Raw genomic sequence first — 18,215 nt, 5'->3', positions numbered from 1 at the left:
ACCTTTTGGTTGACCTTTGTTCTTAATCTCTTATCTTTTATCATGGACTTTTTCCTATCTTAATTTGATCAAATCTATCTCATTTTTGTTTCTCCTCTATATCATTTCAATTTTGATCCTAAAAGGGTGGGAATACTATAAATCACATATCTAATCTATTTTCTTTGGACTTCTCAATACTCATCCTAGGTTCTGATTTATCTTAAATTGATCTATATACTTTATCTTGACTACTTATCTTGGACATGTTACTTCCCATTTTAATGTTATGGGTATTGATATTTTCCTATTTATTTCTCTCCTAATGTTTAGTTCCACTATTATGAACTGTACATTCAACATCATCTATCTCTCTATGTTTTGTTTGATCAAGTTCAAAGTCAAATCTATTTATAAACTTAATATCTTCATTCTTTGAATTAATGTGTTCCCACATTGATACTCATTAGTTGAAGAGGGGAAAATTTAATAACCCAAAAATGGTCCTCTAGATTGTGGGTCTCATTTCTAGCAATTCGTGCATAATTTATCTATCATCTATTCTTGACCAAATCATCACTTCGCTATTTATTACATTATAATCTATGGTTTTACAACTATATCTTAAGTCTTTTATTTAATTAGAATATCTTGTCCCTTTTTAATTAAATAAAGTCCCCAAATCCCTTTATCCTATATGTGCACATGAAAAGGCATTTGTCTACACATTAGGGGCACACTTTTCTATGTGAGAGGAATCTTAATTTTCAAAATAACTTTTATTCTCCTCTACACATCTTTTGCCTCTTAAACACCATCGTTGATCTTATTTATTTGATATTCTTGTGCATAATGTCAACATGAGACTCATTCTCCACCCTTGATTTTTCATCTCAATCTCTACCATTTATTTTTCTTTAAAAGGAGGCTCTCTCCTCACGCTCTCATAGCTAATTCTTGCACCTTTTGTTATTCTATCAATTTTCTTTCTCACGCTTAGGGAAATTACACTTACATTTACTTTACTTTCATTCTTATCTTAGATTTCCTTTATACACTAGCTTAGCTCTCATTTTAACTATGAATTTTGCAACTCTTTTTAAGATTAGAACTTTCATCTCATTTAGATTATCTTTCATTGCATTGCATACTATATTCTTGGATATTGTCATTGTATTCTTTACTCCTTTGAATCTTCTATTCTATAGTGCACCTTGCAATGATTTCCTAAATAGGTTCATTTGAGAGCCATTATGCTATAATTGCACCCTTGCACATCATAGATAGAGAGCTATAGGATTTCTCATAGAATGATTTTCATCATGGGTATTCTTGAGAATAATGGTCTATAGAAGTAAAACACTTTTTATGCACACAATTGTAGCATGAAATCAACTTTTGAATTGATCTCATTTGACTAGTGGAACCTATTTCTCAACAGCCTCACTACATGACTAATTAGGATATGAGTGAGCTTTGATTGTAGTTAGAGGATTTATTGGCCAATGGCCACATTCCTCCTAGTGTATCCCCATGGGGTAATTAGTAATCTTCATTAATAAGAAGGATATATCTTTGCATTTATGCATTGACTATAGGTAATTGAATAAGGTAATGGTGAAGAACCAATGTTCCTTGTCAAGGATAGATGACTTGTTTGATCAAATAAAGGGGGACAAGTATTCTCAAATATTAACCTTAAGTAAAGATACCATTAGCTTCATATCCATGAGATTGATATTCATCAGACAACTTTTCATACATTCTATGGGCATAATGAGTTCATTGTTGTACCCTTTGGGTTGACCAATGCGTCATTGATGTTCATGACATTGATGAATGGGGTATTTCACACCTACCTTGATTGGTTTCTCTTTTTTTTTCTAGATGACATACTATCTACTCTAAGACTATGGAAGATCATGAGGTGCACTTATGCCAACTATTGTAATTCTTACATGACCATCAATTGTATGTAAACTCAGGAAAGTGCAAGTTCTTCCAGTCTAAGGTGAAGTATTTGGGGAACATTATTATAGGTGAGGGTATTGTAGTGGGTCTTAATAAATCAAATTATCATGGATTGGTGAACACCCACTAGTGTTCCTAAGGTTTTTAGTTTCATGGGGTTTGCGGGCTAGTACCATTGATTAGTGAGGAAAGAAGTATATTCGGATTGACTATTGCGAGTCATCATTTGAGGATCTTGAGGAGCATTTGAATAGAAGTAGCCCTTGTGGTAACTAATCTAGTAGTTTATTTCATGGTGTGTATATATGTATCATTAGAGGGTGTAGGGGAAGTGTTGATGCAAGTTGGTCCATTGATTACATATGATTCTAGGAAGCTCAAGTATCATGAGCTAAACTAACCCACTCATTATTTGGAGTTAGTAGTGGTTGTACATGTAATTATGCTAGGAAGAGAAGAACTATATTTGGATTGACTATTGTGAGTCATCATTCGAGGATCTTGAGGAGAATTTGAATAGAAGTAGTCCTTGTGGTAAATAATATAGTAGTTGATTTCATGGTGTATATAGATGTATCATTAGAGAGTGTAGGGGAAGTTTTGATGCAAGTTGGCTCATTGATTAGATATGATTCTAGGAAGCTCAAGGATCATGAGCTAAACTACCCCACTCATGATTTGGAGTTAGTAGTGGTTGTACATGTAATTATGCACTAGAGAAATTTTCTTTTGTGAAATAGGGTTGCCTATGTCATCATGTCATTATTATGGTTTTATAATGATAGTGTACAAGTTGTCCAAGGAAGCACACTTTTCACCCATGAGAGAATCCTACACAGTTACTTCAGTGGCTCATGTTTTCTTAAAGCATATTTTTTATTTGCATGGTATCACTTCTAGGATCTTTCAAATAGAGATTCAGTGTTTACCTCATAACTTTGGATGTCTCTCTATAATACTTTGGGCATGCAACTCAAATTTAGTTTGTTTTATCACTTGTAGACTAATGTACACGTGGAGAGGGTAAATTATGTGATGGAAACAAGTAAAGTGGGAGAACTATTTGTACTTGGTGGGATTTTATTATAACAATGGCTACCATGGTTCTCTTGGCATGTTACCTTTTTAGGTTTTCTATGTTAGACTATTTCATACCCTATTGACTTGGGATCAGTTAGAGGAACATATAGTTTTGGGTCCAAAGATGCTTCAAGATATGGAGAAATACGTTGTTTTCATTAAAGAAAATTTGGCTACTGCCTAGGATAGGTAGAAGAAGTATGCAAATGGCTAGAGGTTGGATCATCACTTTGTTGTTGGTGATTGGGTGTTTTTGAGAGTGCATTTACAAAAAATCTCCATCTATTATGGAAAAGGCTCTCAGTTGATGCAATATTTTGTTAGACCTTTCGAGATCCTAGAGTAGATTAGTCATGTTTCTAATCATCTAGCATTACCACCTAGCCTATCACACATACATGATTTTTTTTATGTTTCTCTTTTGTGATAGTATATTCTTGATGTCATCCATGTACTTGATTGGGATACTTTACAATTTAGGACGAACATCTTACATTGCAACCAATTTAGAACATTGAACATAAAGTTTGGGACATAGAGAAGGTAAGAACCCAAAGGGACCAGAAGTATGAGACTTTAGATACTTGAGAAGATACCACATGGTTGAGAGAAATGTACCTCTATATTTTTGCAAGCTTCTAGAAGTAAGCCCATAACTAGTGGGGGAGGATATAGTGCCTATTGTGTTTGTATTTTGTAGCATGACCTATCTTGTTTAGTAATAATTGATGATATTCATGTTTATGTGCATTTAAGATGCTTCAATGATTAGAAATTATTTTGATTTCCAATATCATAGCTAATAGATGTTAATCACTACATTTTTCAATTTGATCATTTCTACATGATGATGCTAGTGATATGAAAAGATTCTTAATAATGATATCTGGTTATTTTATATTTGGATATAAACTTAATTTATGGATATTTATTGGATTATTGTTCATGTGTTTGTGCTACAAATATTTATATTGTTCTTGTTGTAAATTTTTATTATGGAAAAATGAATGGTTTAAATAGATTACTTTAATTAAATGATCATTTGCATGATTTTGTGCACTATTGCTTCAGCTATATTATTATTCTACATCTATATTTGATCAAATTGTTTACTATGTAGGACTTATATCCTTGGTAGTAACATGTGGAGTTAGTGATTCAAGTGTTGTACCAAGCCAATGCCATCCTTCTTTGGATGATATATCTATGTTAATTATCATAATAACTCCTCTAGTTAATTGGTAAAATTTGGATTCATTATGCATCTATGATTAGACCACTAAGAGTTTCTATGCATTTAGGAATCTATACCAGTTGAGGAAGTTACTAAAATATTGTGATTTATTTTTTTAAAGTTAATTTTATATTTGACTTAAATTAATTTATATTACTAGCTAACTTTTATAGTTAAATCCCAAGCAATTAGTGTTGCCAAATTTGTTGGGGGTTAAGGGAGAAAATTAGATTTTTTTATTTAAATAATCTAATTTATATGTCACTTTATAAAATTGCATATATTGGCTAAATTTTAGCATACCCTCACTTCTCATTTTGGAAATTAAGGATTTTGGGGCAAATCCTTCAAAAAACCCTTGTAAGTTTTTTAGTCTTCTGTTCATTAGGTAAGTTGTGCTCATGGGATCGCCACTAGAATAGGATCATTGGATTCAAAGTGGGAAACTCCTCCCTTTTTGAGATTTTCATCGACGTTGGCACCTTAGTTATTTTTGGCATTCATTTCCAATTCTACCTTTTGGCTGTAATGTAAGGCTTTTCCATTATAATAGTTTTGGCCTATTTTAGCTTCAGTTTTTAATTTCTTTAGGGCGAGAGGTTCAGAACTAGTGTTCCCCTCTATTTTTATATGTTTATTTTGCCTGGTTGGATGTGTGTGGCCATCTAAGAATTTTTGGCTCTAGAATTTAGAATTTTTGTACTGTTATGCTAGCAATTTTAGCATATGAACTCGAAACTCAGTTTTATATGACTTTTTGGGAGATTTGCACCCATCTGAATAATGGGTTTTAATTCATCAATTTTTAATAATCTTCATTTTTTAGTGATTTTTGTGTTTCCTTGTTTTGAGTGCTACCTAGTTTTCTTAGGTACTTCTTGGCACTAATTTTAGTCATTGATTTGGAATGTATGCTAGGTTTCCAATCTAGCCATATTTTCACTTTTTTTTTATTGGCATTTGTGTTGAATCTATACTACCAACACTATGATCATTTGAGTATGTTTTTACACTTATTGGTTCTTATTTTCTCATCAAACCCTTGTTTAACATTGATTTAGTGTAAATGGTTATGTCTACACATGAGCATGTGCACATGTGTATGATAGGATCTTCCTAGACACCAACTCTTGGATTTAGGTCGATTGAGAAATTATTCACTTGGGGTTGGGTTGGGCAAGTGCATTGGCTATGGGCACTCATCATTGGATGAGCATGGGTATGTAGGGTAGAAGTATAGAGTGGCTTCTCACATGTACTCTAGCCTAAAAGCAATTGACAAGGTAACATAAAGAGGTTCTAATAAGTGAAAACCAAATTACATAATGGGTAAAATAACTTAAGAAGATAAGTTAACACATGTATGGTTATCAAGTATCGCGAGGGATCCAATACAAGGTTGTGGTATCTATATGGTTATTAGTCTTCTATGAAAGTCAGTATGAGGGCACGACATGATGGCCTCCCAATGGTTTTTTTCCACACTAGATATATATTGGACTTTTTGTACCAAGCAACCTATTGGTGTTTGAAAATGTTACTAGATTTTCAATTATCCCCATGAGAATATGACATATCTAAGGGTAGCTAACTCCCATTCTCAACATATCATTTCAAACACAGGGCCATCTATAAGGTTTGACCCTTCCTCTACTTCAAGCTCTGCTGAACCTAGGTGGGTGGACATTAGATTCAATTGATACCGTACCAGTGCAAAATATATCCCTGAATCTATTTTCTATAGATAAAAACCCTTATATCTCCTAATTGCTTATGAAAAGACACAGATCTACAATAGCTAAATGGAAATCTATGAATCTTAGAAGCTAAGTGAGGCATTATAGTTAAGTCCTTCAACATGAAAGGTGAAAATGCTTTTGATTAATAATGTTGAATTCAACAAACCCTCAGATATGTAGCAGTAAGACTTTAATCATCTTGTAACTGATCAGTGCCTAATCCATTGGGAAAATCTATGAATCAAGTGCATACATATGGATATCTGATACTTATTTATATATTAAGATATATGATCTATCTATTTACCTTGTAAATAGACATATGTGCTCAATCTGAACCTCATTCTTACATGATATCCCCATAAGTAAACTTGTGACCCTGTTAATTCCCTGAAGCATTTACATAACTTCTTGAGTCATAAGCAACAATGAAATAACATACAACCTTAAGGGACTACAAATACAACCTAAGCTCTTTGTTCAAACATCATAAAACATTGAAGATCACTGATAAGAGGAGATGAGAATTAGAATGAAACTAATGAATCTGTTGCTCTTTGTATTAATTTCCTTGAAATTATACAATGATATGCATGAAATGAAAACACAAAAAACACCTAACAAATCTGGACTATCTATATTATCCTTCCTAACATTTTTCATACAAGAAAAATCTGCTAAAGAAAATGGGTTCACAGTAAAACATTGGAACCCTGCTGGTATTACCTAGAGAAAACTACCAATGTACTGGTTCCTCAATGATAGAGACTAGAACCCATTCAATGAGAAAGAAAGGGAATGATATAGGAAGAAGTGAATTCTCAGATCTAATTAGCAGATGAAAAGTGTCCACTTAGAATTCCTTCCCAAGAAGATGAAAAAACCTTTTTCTACCCTCTCTCTTCAATTGAATATCAAAATCCCATCACTTGGCCTCAAAGTTATACAATATCTCAAAACGTAATGATGAAAAGATGCAACTGATTTCTGATGTTAAAAATAATTCACAAGGTAAAAGTAACAAATCAATTGAAATGTGATTTCCAGAATGCAAGAAAATTGCTTAAAGATAATTTTCTTCACATTTGGATCCCAAAAAGCCTTTAGAATTGTCCTCTAACCCATTCTGATGCTGCATGATCAAATTTGCCTATTCTATTGTCAATGCACCAAACTTCACAAAATAACCTGTAGCATGAACTGGTGAGTACCTATGCAAAAACAAGCTCCAAAAATGGATTCTTTTTCTAATTCCAGCAGTATATTGGAGTCTATGCTTTGAGTACTGGAAACCCCTAGAATCATAGTTTGAAAAAAAATCTCCCCTTTCTATAAAATCTTAAGTTTGCACTTTTAAGATTTTAAAAATTCAAAATTTTAATTTAATCTAAAGTCTGAACTTTAGATTAAACTCCTTTTTCAAATTTAAAATTCCTACACATATATCCTTATTCTGACAAAACATTTTTTTTGAAAGACATTTTAAAAATATTTTATTTTAACCTCAACCTTCATTTTTGGGGTCAACTGTCCTTTGACCAGGTGCCATGTGGTGGCCTCTAATTGGTCAACCTCTAATGCCACATCATCACAGGCCCAGGCCCACTACCACATGGCGCTTCCCTGCTGGCCCAAATTATTTAATTGGTGAGCACCTTGGAAATGCGAGCATGTGATGTTTGTTGGATCGTGACACGTGTCACGATCTTGTGCTTTTGCCTCTAATATGCTCTTGACTGCCATGTCATCATCTAAGTAGGGCCTGCTAACACGTGTTAGTAGCCCACTTACTTGCTTTATGTATCCATCAAGCATCTCTATTTTGCAGAAATGTGTTGTCCATCAGATTGTGACATGTGTCACAATCTGGGACCTTCCATTTGAAAATGCTCTTCATTACAACCTCATTGTGCACATAGGACCTGCTGCCACATAACAGCATCCTGCATTCCCACATTCTTTATCGATCAGGCAACTCCATCTTGCAGACATGCGCCCACCCTTGATCATGACACTTGTCAAAATCTAGATGCTTCTAAGTTTTAATTTGCCACCTCATCTCATGTGCAATTTCATCTAAAATTATGCTGATGTCACGCCTATTTGGCATCCACTGGCGCACGGTGCCCCAATCAATGACCTTTTCCTTTTTAAAAAGTACTTATCATAAGACATTGTAACTTTTGTTTGGAATTGTATTTAAAATACACAACGACCCTTCTGACAATGCATATGGGACTATAGGATTTTGAAAAACCTTTGCTCCTGCATTTTCCATGGCATCTACGGGTTCTTTATTGATGCGTGTTCCTTTTTTTTTGCGTGAGCTTCCTCATTAGCACAGAGCTCTAACAAATTTTCCCTTTTCTTTTTTATGCATGGGTTTTCACTAGCTTAATGAATAGCTATTCTTCTAATTGATGACATATAGTGGCCGCCCTCTCTCTATATTGATGCCTACCTTGACTTCAGTCGACCAAGTGCCAAAGAGAAAGCAGAGCATGGAGCCTCTTCTTTAAAAATTGAGAGCTCTTTTCTCCTTTGGTGCCTCCCAAGCATGGGCATCTATCATTCCTAATTCAGCATGGACTCATGTGTGTTCTTTTTTGGGAATTTGTGGCTTCCAAAGTAGATCCCCTACCACTTGCATGTATGATTCCTTCTCAAGCCATTACTTTCTTTGAACTTGGATGCCCCTAACTTCATGACACTCCTTGCATTTTTCCTTTTACTTATGGCTTTTAGACATTGGTGTCATGTGCTGCTCTTCCTATAGCTTCATTGTGTCTTTCTTTGAACGTGTGGGCTGAGAGCACCCTCTTTTATTTGCATGGACTGTGTTCTTGGCTACATTTTTCCCTTTTGATTGCACAGACCTCTTTTTTAATGTGAGTTTCTTACTTGCCATGTTTTTCCCTTTATGATGTTTGGGCTATCTTTATTCTTATCATGGGTTGCTCATTTGTTTGGGTGAAATCCCCTTTTAATAGCTTCTTCAAAAAAAAACTACCCTATTTTATTGCGTGAGCTATGACAAAAACTACCCTTCTTCTACCTTTAAAAGTCTTCTCTTGACTTAGCATAGATTGTTCAATTTCGCATTGATGTATAAACAGATCCCTAAGGCCATTGCTTTCAAAATCTTTTTCTATCAAAAGAATCCAATATCCACAGCAACACTAATGCTGGATGATACCATGGTGATTTAAGCCCACACACACACACAGTTGCTTCCATCATGTCTCTAACACTGAATTATTCCTTTATGGCCATATCAAATTTGTTTATAAGTTTTTCTTCACTAAACTCCCTTCCATGAGAGTATTCTTGTTAGTATTCTAGGTTTTCTACGCTCCCAACTCTGTTAAAAGAAGAATATGAATGCGTGAAATCTCTTCTATCACTACCCAAAGCATTTCTTTCTGAGATACCTAACCTTGGAATTTATCTCCTTTTCTCTTTTTTTATTTGTTCCTCTTCCATGTTTAGCATGAGATTTCCATTCAATTGCCTCTTATCATTCATAATTCAAATAAATTTATCAAGGATATCTCCCCCACCTTAAGTCATATTTCCTTCATGATGTTATGTCCCTTATGTCCTTCTTCATCTTTCACAAAAAACTTCATGAGCTTCGTGTTAGCTTACGCCAAAAAGCCACAATCATTTACTTTCCATGTGAAAGTGTAAAACATCAATCTGACATAATCAGTCAAGCCCCAAAGTGGGTCCGACTAAAAAAAATTCATTTCCAAACAATGGAACTACACAAATAACTGATTCACCATCCATCACTGAATTGGAACAAATTCAAACACTGAATTATCAAGTAAAACTCATTTTAACTCTCTTTTGCAAACTATCAATTTTGCACTAGGAGGTCCTTTGACTGACCTTAAAAACTAACCCAAACCTCTAATCAGGCTCTGAAAGCTACCACACTGACTCTTTGTTCTACATTCTTCCACCCTATCGAATCTTGTCTCATGACGAGTTTGGGGTCAAGAGATATTGACCATCAAAGTGACCCTTTCAGAATTACCTGCAAGTAAACATGTCAAAAAACACTAAATCGAGTTCAGAACCGACTTCAGAAATCGGGTAAACTGACACTTGGGAAGACAAAAACTAGGGCATGGATTCTCTATCATGAGGAGAGTATGGATCTACAATTTAGGCTCATGATGAATAATAGGACGCAAATTGCGAGAGGTCAAAGTGAGCTATTTGGATTTATGCAAATTGGAAACACTAACATAAAACATTTTTTGTGAATGGAATTGATCTGGAAAACTGATCAAAAAAAAATTTCATAAGCTGAAACTTGAAACATAACAAGTCTCTAACCTCTAAAATGCAACATAAAAGGAATTTCAAGATTTGGGTCAACTGGTCAAAAGTTATAACATGTCAAACAAGGCCTCCCAAAATTATGTGCAAAGTGCAAATGCATGAAAATAGTAACTGACCTTCTTTGAGAGATTCAAAACTTAGTCAAATAGACTCAAAATGACTTGAAATCTAAAAAATAGGTTCTCAAGTATAGACAGTCGACATTCCCAAAGTAGTAAGTCATGAAACATTTTTGGGTGTGAGATATTCAATGGCAAACACAACCTCCTATCATTGTTTGACACTAAGGGTAAAAATGTAGATTTAACAATTGCTCAAAATGGGATCTTATAGAATAGCTCGGAATGGCAATTTATCACTATGGAACAAATAGATGCACTAAATGAAAGGTGCTAGAAGCATTAAACACCTCTTAGATCTCAGAGGTATAGCTAGATACATAGGCATTTAAAAGCATTTATAAGGTTCAATTCACTCAATGGCGCTCAAAATTGGGAAGGCAATTTGTAGCACCAACAGTGGCTTTGTCTGGGGATGCATGTCCCTTGTGAGCATGGTAAGGATTCAAATCTCTGGTAGAAGAAGACTACACACCTGAACAACAAAAACTTCCTCTCTTGAATCGATTTATTGAAAGAAAATACAACTACTCCCACTATGTACATATGATGACCTCGGGCCACTAAAATTCAACTAAAACCTTTACCTCTGTCAAAAACCTAATTCTCATCTGAACTTGTATGAGGTAAAGTGGAAATATTTCTTCTATCAATTTCACCAATCAGATTAGCATCATTAATCAACTCTCTTGGTAAAACTGAATCTACGACTTCACTTTCATAATGCATATAACAACTAGCTTCATTTTCTACAACTTGTCCATTGTGAAAGTACTAATTAGCATGCTCACACATATCAGACTGAAATTGAAACTTTTATTTATTAGACAAATCATGCATGCCATTATTCTTGAATATGAAAGTTTCATATTCAACATAGGGAAAAGGATCACACACACCTTGAAGTTGTGTTTCCTTATGCATATCCGAATGGTACTTCAAGGAACAATCTGACTGGTATTCACATATGTCATCCATATTAGAGTCTGAAACTAATTCGTAATCTTCAAATGGTTCTTCACAATCAACAAACAGATTAGCCTCCACATCAAAAAATTCATCATAAAATCATTACAAGGTGCAATAAAATTTTCAATAACCATCTCATCAAACACCTTGTCCTCATAATCACAATTAAAATGTTGATTACTATATTCACTATCACATCCAAGAGAAGAATAAACTAATTTCTCATAGCAATATGACAATTCATCATCATTTATACCCAGCTCAACTAAATCTAAAAACTCGAATTTCTCTTCAAACAGTGGGTTAATAAATCCATGTAGTGATCCTTGTTGAACATCTTGACAAAACATAAGTTGATCATCATCAGGATCTTCATCATAGAAATCATTAGTATATACTTTAAAACCACTTCTCACACCACCATCTTCATGGAGACTTTCAGTGTATAAAGAAAATTCATAATTATATGAAGAGTCACTTGCTATTTCTTCTACCAAACATATAGTGTTCATAATAACATCATTTTCATTATCTTGTTTACAATAACCATTACGAATAGACCCTGATTCATCCCTAAACATCTCACTATATGCTGAATCTTTACTGTCTAATGTAAGAACACTTGACAACTCTTCACTGAAATCTTCATATTCAAACTCATTAACATCAATTGACTTCACCATCTCTTTATCTTCATACTTTGCAGACAAATCACTTCCAAATTTTTCATTGGCTAGCTGATTTGTATAACACAAAAACTGAGATGCACTTTCTTTTTCAGATTCAGAAAAAGAATTCATACCTTCACTTTCTAATGAATGTTCACTATCATCATTTCTTTCTTCTTCCCAATTAGCATCAGATTCATGTGAAGATGAACACATTGTGTCATTTTCCTCATTGTGACTCGAGTAATCACTCTCATCATCTCCTTCATATGATGCTTCTTGATTATACATCAGATCAACAACCTCATTGTCATCACTTGGAAGATGACTTTCAGCTTCATCATATTCACATTGATATGACTATCTTTCAAATTCAGATTTAATAATGTTCTCAACATAATGCAATCTCTCAATAAGATAATCCATTTCTTGCCTATCTTGCTGATCAAGAAAATCCATCTTACCCTCTACTGCTGAAACATTATCAACACATGAGCTTAGTTCTTATGACTATGACTGAGATGAGTGTGACTTACATTCTTCATCCTATGTTATCTCTCCATTACATTTCAGATCAGCAACATTAAGTTCATGATCAAAGAGATAACTTTCAACCTTCTCACTTGCACAAAACTGAGATCTAGGTTCAGCAACTTGAAATTTTGAAATGTTAGTTACATCATCATACATATAATTATCATGAGAAGAACCTACTGCTGTAACTAAACCTTGATTCATAAAATCAACATAATGCTAAATGCTATCAAATTTTGAGATACATCCTATTGTTGTAGCATCACGAACATATGTGTCATCATTTGTAACCAAACTAACCTTACTTATACACACATTTTGATCTGAATTTTTCACTTGATTAAAACCTACAGTAGGGGTATTGATATGCTCATTTTAAATTGAAGCATCAATACCATGTTCAAATTTTCTTTGATGACCATTAAATCGGAAATCATTCATAGAAAAATGACCTCTAATCAATCCATACTTCATATTATTCTCAATATCCCTAGTGGTCATAAAAGCCTGATATAATGTTTGTGGTTCTTTATCCCTTAGTAAATAATTCATTTTCTTGTCAAATGCATCAAAATACATTGCTAAACACATTTGATCATCGGGTCTATAACTCTCAGGGATTTCATTCAAGACTCTTGCAAATATGATATTGAATTGAGGGACAAGTTCATCGCTCTCAATGTGAATCTTTAGGAACTTATCATAGGAATTAGATATGCTTACCCATTCTCCAAATTGCTCCATGAAGGCAAAATGCAACTCACTCCAAGATGAAATAAATCATGTTGGTAAAAAAGAAAACCAATCTCTGCCATCACCTTCCAAAGTCTAAACAAATAAATTCATGTGAACATTCTCATGAGCAATATCATAGTCACCCATCAAATCAGTGAACAACTCAACATGATGACTAGCTGAAACAAGATGGTTTCCACTGAACTTAGGCAAACATTTTCTAACATCATTAGGAATGGCATTTGGGAAACCATGAATACCATAAAAATTTAATGGCATATACTGCTTGGTAGAAATGGATCTAGGAATTTCACTAACTAACTGCATATTAGATGAAATGAATCTTGACATCATTTAAAAATTTGAACCTCATTCACTCACATTCTGATTTGTAAGTTGCAGCATGATTACACAACTTTCTACCAAATGAATGCTTCAAATACACTTCACAACTTTAAAAAAACAATAGCTAAAACTCAATCCTATTAAATGTATCAAACCTTTAAAACTATTCTCCTCTTCTTAGTTCTGAAACTCACTTGATGGAGAATACATATGTAAAGCTTACTTTCATGGAAACAAAATCACATGAAAGAGTAAAATACCTTTGGTGTTGTTGTATGAAAACAATGATCTGCTGATTGGCAAAGGTGTTGGTCTCAATTCCTCACACCACTAATCAAATCCTTATAAAGTCGCCATCTCCTTGAGGAGAAAAATGAAATCATAATAGTGATTCACATTTATCATTAAAAATTCTTATAAAAGAAAATCAACAACACTCTGAAACTTATTGGTCAGAAATTCATATACTCTCTTTTTCTATTTAAAATTTTCCACAACTTTTAGATCTGTCTGATTCCATTGAAAAATCTTGAAAGAAATTTTATGTAATCAATCTACACTTGTTCAGAGATCCTTTTAGAGAGAGTTGCCACTCACGATTGTGAGAAAGATTTAACATAAATCATACATGACAGATCTAAACTAGAATTTCACTTTGTAAATTTTGTAAAACTTTTAAACACTTAGAAGAGACAAACCATTGTTAAAAAAATTTGAGTCTGAAATTACAACACTTTGAAAAAAAGATTTGGTTGAACTGATTGAAAACAAAACTTAAGAACAACACAATTTTCATTCAACTTCAAAGCTACTATTGCAAATGGATAAATCTTCACTGGGGTGCATGATTTGGAGTAAGAAAACTAGAAAGACCATCAGAGAACTTACTGTTGAAACTTTTTAATGCACTTCTCTTGCTTTATTGAATCTCTTTTTTTCAAATTCTCAAGGTTTGTCTTAAATTTGATTCAATATAGTCCACAACAAAGTCACCATTTTGTTGGTGTTTAAAAATGTTACCTAGTTTTCAATTATCCCCATGAGAATATGACATATCTAGGGGCAGCTAACTCCCATTCTCAACATACCATTTCAGACATAGGGCCAACTATAAGGCTTGACCCTTCTTCTACTTTAGGCTCTACTAAACCTAGGCAACTAGACCTCAAATTCAATTGATACTGTACCAATGCAAAACATATCCCTAAATCTATTTTCTGCAGATAAAAACCCTTATATCTCTTAATGGCTTATGAAAAGACACAAATCTACAATAGCTAAATGCAAATCTATGAATCTCAAAATCTGAGTGAGGGCATTATATTTATGTCCTTCAACATGAAAGGTGAAAACACTTTTGATTAATAATGTTGAATTCAACAAACCCTCAAATATGTAACAGTAACACTTTAATGATCCTGTAACTGATCAATGCCTAATCTATTGGGAAAATCTATGAGTCAAGTGCATACATATGGATATCTGATATTTATTTATATATTCAAATATGATCTATCTATTAACCTTGTAAATAGACATATGTGCTCAATCTAAACCTCATTCTTACATGATATCCCCATCAGTAAACTTGCAACCCTATTAATTCCCTGAAGCATTTACATAACTTCTTGAGTCATAAGCAACAATGAAATAACATATAGCCTTAAGCGACTGCAACTACAACCTAAGCTCTTTGTTCAAAGATCATAAAACATTAAAGATCACTGATAAGAGGAGATGAGAATCAAAATGAAACAAATGAATTTGTTGCTCTTTGTATTAATTTCCTTGAAATTATATAGTCATATGCATGAAATGAAAACATAGAAAACACCTAACAAATCTAAACTATTTGTATTATCCTTCCTAACACTATTCATACAAGAGAAATTTGCTGAAGAAAATGGTTTCATAGTAAAACACTAGAACCTTGCTGGTATTACCTAGAGAAAACTACCAACGTACTAGTTCCTCAGTGACAAAGATTGGAACCCATTCAATGAGAAAGAAAGTGAATGATATAGGAAGAAGTGAATTCTCAGATTTGATCAGGAGATGACAAGTGTCCACTTAGAATTCCTTCCCAAGAAGATGAAAAAAACCTTTTTCTACCCTCTCTCTTCAACTGAATATCAAAATCTCGTCACTTGACCTCAGAGGTATACAATATCTCAAAATGTAATGATGAAAGGATGCAACTGATTTTTGATGTTAAAAAGAATTCACAAGGTAAAAGTAACAAATCAGTTGAAATGTGATTTCTAGAATGTAAGAAAACTTCTTAAAGATTATTTTCTTCACATTTGGATCCCAACAAGCCTTTAGAATTGTCCTCTAACCCATTCTGATGTTCCATGATCAAATTTTCCTATTCTATTGTCAATGCCCCAAACTTCACAAAATGACCTGTAGCATGAACTGGTGAGTACCTATGCAAAAACAAGCTCCAAAAATGGATAACTCATATTTTTCTAATTCCAGTAGTATATGGGAGTCTATGTTTTGGGTACCAGAAACCCCCAGAATCACAATTTGAAAAATAGTCTCCCCTTTCTATAAAACCTTAAGTCTGCACTTTTAAGATTTTAAAAATTCAAAATTTTAATTTAATCTAAAGTCTAAACTTTAGATTAAACTCCTTTTTCAAATTTAAAATTCCTACATGTACATCCTTATTCTGACAAAACATTTTTTTTAAAAGACATTTTAAAAATATTTTAGTTTACCCTCACCCTTCAATTTTGGGGTCAACTATCCTTTGACTAGGTGCCACATGGTAGCCTCTGATTGGTCGACCTCTAATGCCACATCATCATAGGCCTAGGCTCGTTACCACATGGCACTTCCTTGCTTGCTCACATTATTTAACTAGTGAGCACCTTGGAAATGTAGGCATGCACTATTTGTTGGATTGTGACACATGTCATGATCCTGTGCTTTTGCCTCTAATATGCTCTTGACTGCCACATCATCATCTGAGCAGGGCCTACTGACATGTGTCAGTAGCCCACTTACTTGCTTTATGTATCCACTGAGCATCTCTATTTTGTAGAAATGTGTTGTCCATCAGCGATACATGTGTCATGATCTAGGACCTTCCATTTGAAAATGTTCTTCATTGAAACCTTGTTGTGTGCATGGGATCTACTACCATGTGGCAGCATCCTGCATTCCTACATTCTTTATCGATCGAGCAACTCCATCTTGCAGGCATGCACCCACCCTCGATTGTGACACTTGTCAAAATTTGGATGCCTCTGAGTTTTAATTTGCCACCTCATCTCATGTGCAATTTCATCTAAAATTATGATAATGTCATGGCCATCTGGCATCCACTGGCACATGGGGCACCACTCAATGACCTTTTCCTTTTCAAAAAGTGCTTATCATAAGACATTGCAACTTTTTTTTACGAATTGTATTTAAAATACACAAAGAACCTTCTGACAATGCTTATGGGACTATAGGATTTTGAAAAACCTTTACTCCTACATTTTCCATGGCGTCTGCAAGTTCTTCATTGATGCATGTTCCTTTTTGTTTGCATGAGCTTCCTCATCAACGTAGAGCTCTGACAAGTTTGCCCCTTTCTTTTTGACACATGGGTTTTCACTGGCTTAACGAATAGCTCTTCCTCTAATTGATGACATATAGTGGCCACCCTCTCTCTATATTGATGTTTTCCTTGACTTCAATCAACCAAGTGGCATAGAGAAAGTAGAGCATGGAGCCTCTTCTTTAAAAATTGACTACTCTTTTCTCCTTTGGCACCTCCCAAGCACGGGCATCTGCCATTCCTAATTCAGCATGGAGTTTTGCATGTTCTTTTTTGGGAATTGGTAGCTTCCAAAGTAGATCCCCTGTCACTTGCATGTATGCTCCCTTCTCAAGCCGTTGCTTTCTTTGAACTTGGACGCCCCTGCCTTCATGAAACTCCTTGTATTTTTCCTTTGACTTGCAACTTTTAGACTTTGGCGTTATGTGCTACTCTTCTTGCATCTTCATTGTGTCTTTCTTTGAATGTGTGGCCTAAGAGCACCCTCTTTTATTTGCATTGACTATGTTCTTGGCTACATTTTTCCCTTTGTATTGTGTAGACCTCTTGTTTAACATGAGTTTCTTACTTGCCATGTTTTTCCCTTTATGATGTGTGGTTTGTCTTTATTCTTATCATGGGTTGCTTGTTTTTTTGGTTGAAATCCCCTTTTAATAGCTTCTTCAAAAACAAAAACTATCTTTCTTTATTGTGTGAGCTGCTAAAAAAACTACCCTTCTTCTGCCTTTAAAAGTCTTCTCTTGACTTAACATAGATTGCTCAATTTTGTATTGATGTATAAATAGATCCCCAAGGCCATTTCTTTCCAAATCTTTTTCTATCAAAAGAATCCAATATCCACAGCGAGACTAATGTTGGATGATACCATGGTGATTTAAGCTCACACAAGCACAGAATTGCCTCAATCATGTCTCTAACCCTGAATTATTCCTT

The sequence above is a fragment of the Cupressus sempervirens genome, chromosome 1 (genome assembly GCF_028749045.1).
Source record: "Cupressus sempervirens isolate cs-2001-9-10 chromosome 1, ASM2874904v1, whole genome shotgun sequence".
NCBI lineage: Eukaryota > Viridiplantae > Streptophyta > Pinopsida > Cupressales > Cupressaceae > Cupressus > Cupressus sempervirens.
The sequence above is the reverse complement of the archived record's forward strand: the minus strand, read 5'-3'. Positions refer to the sequence as shown.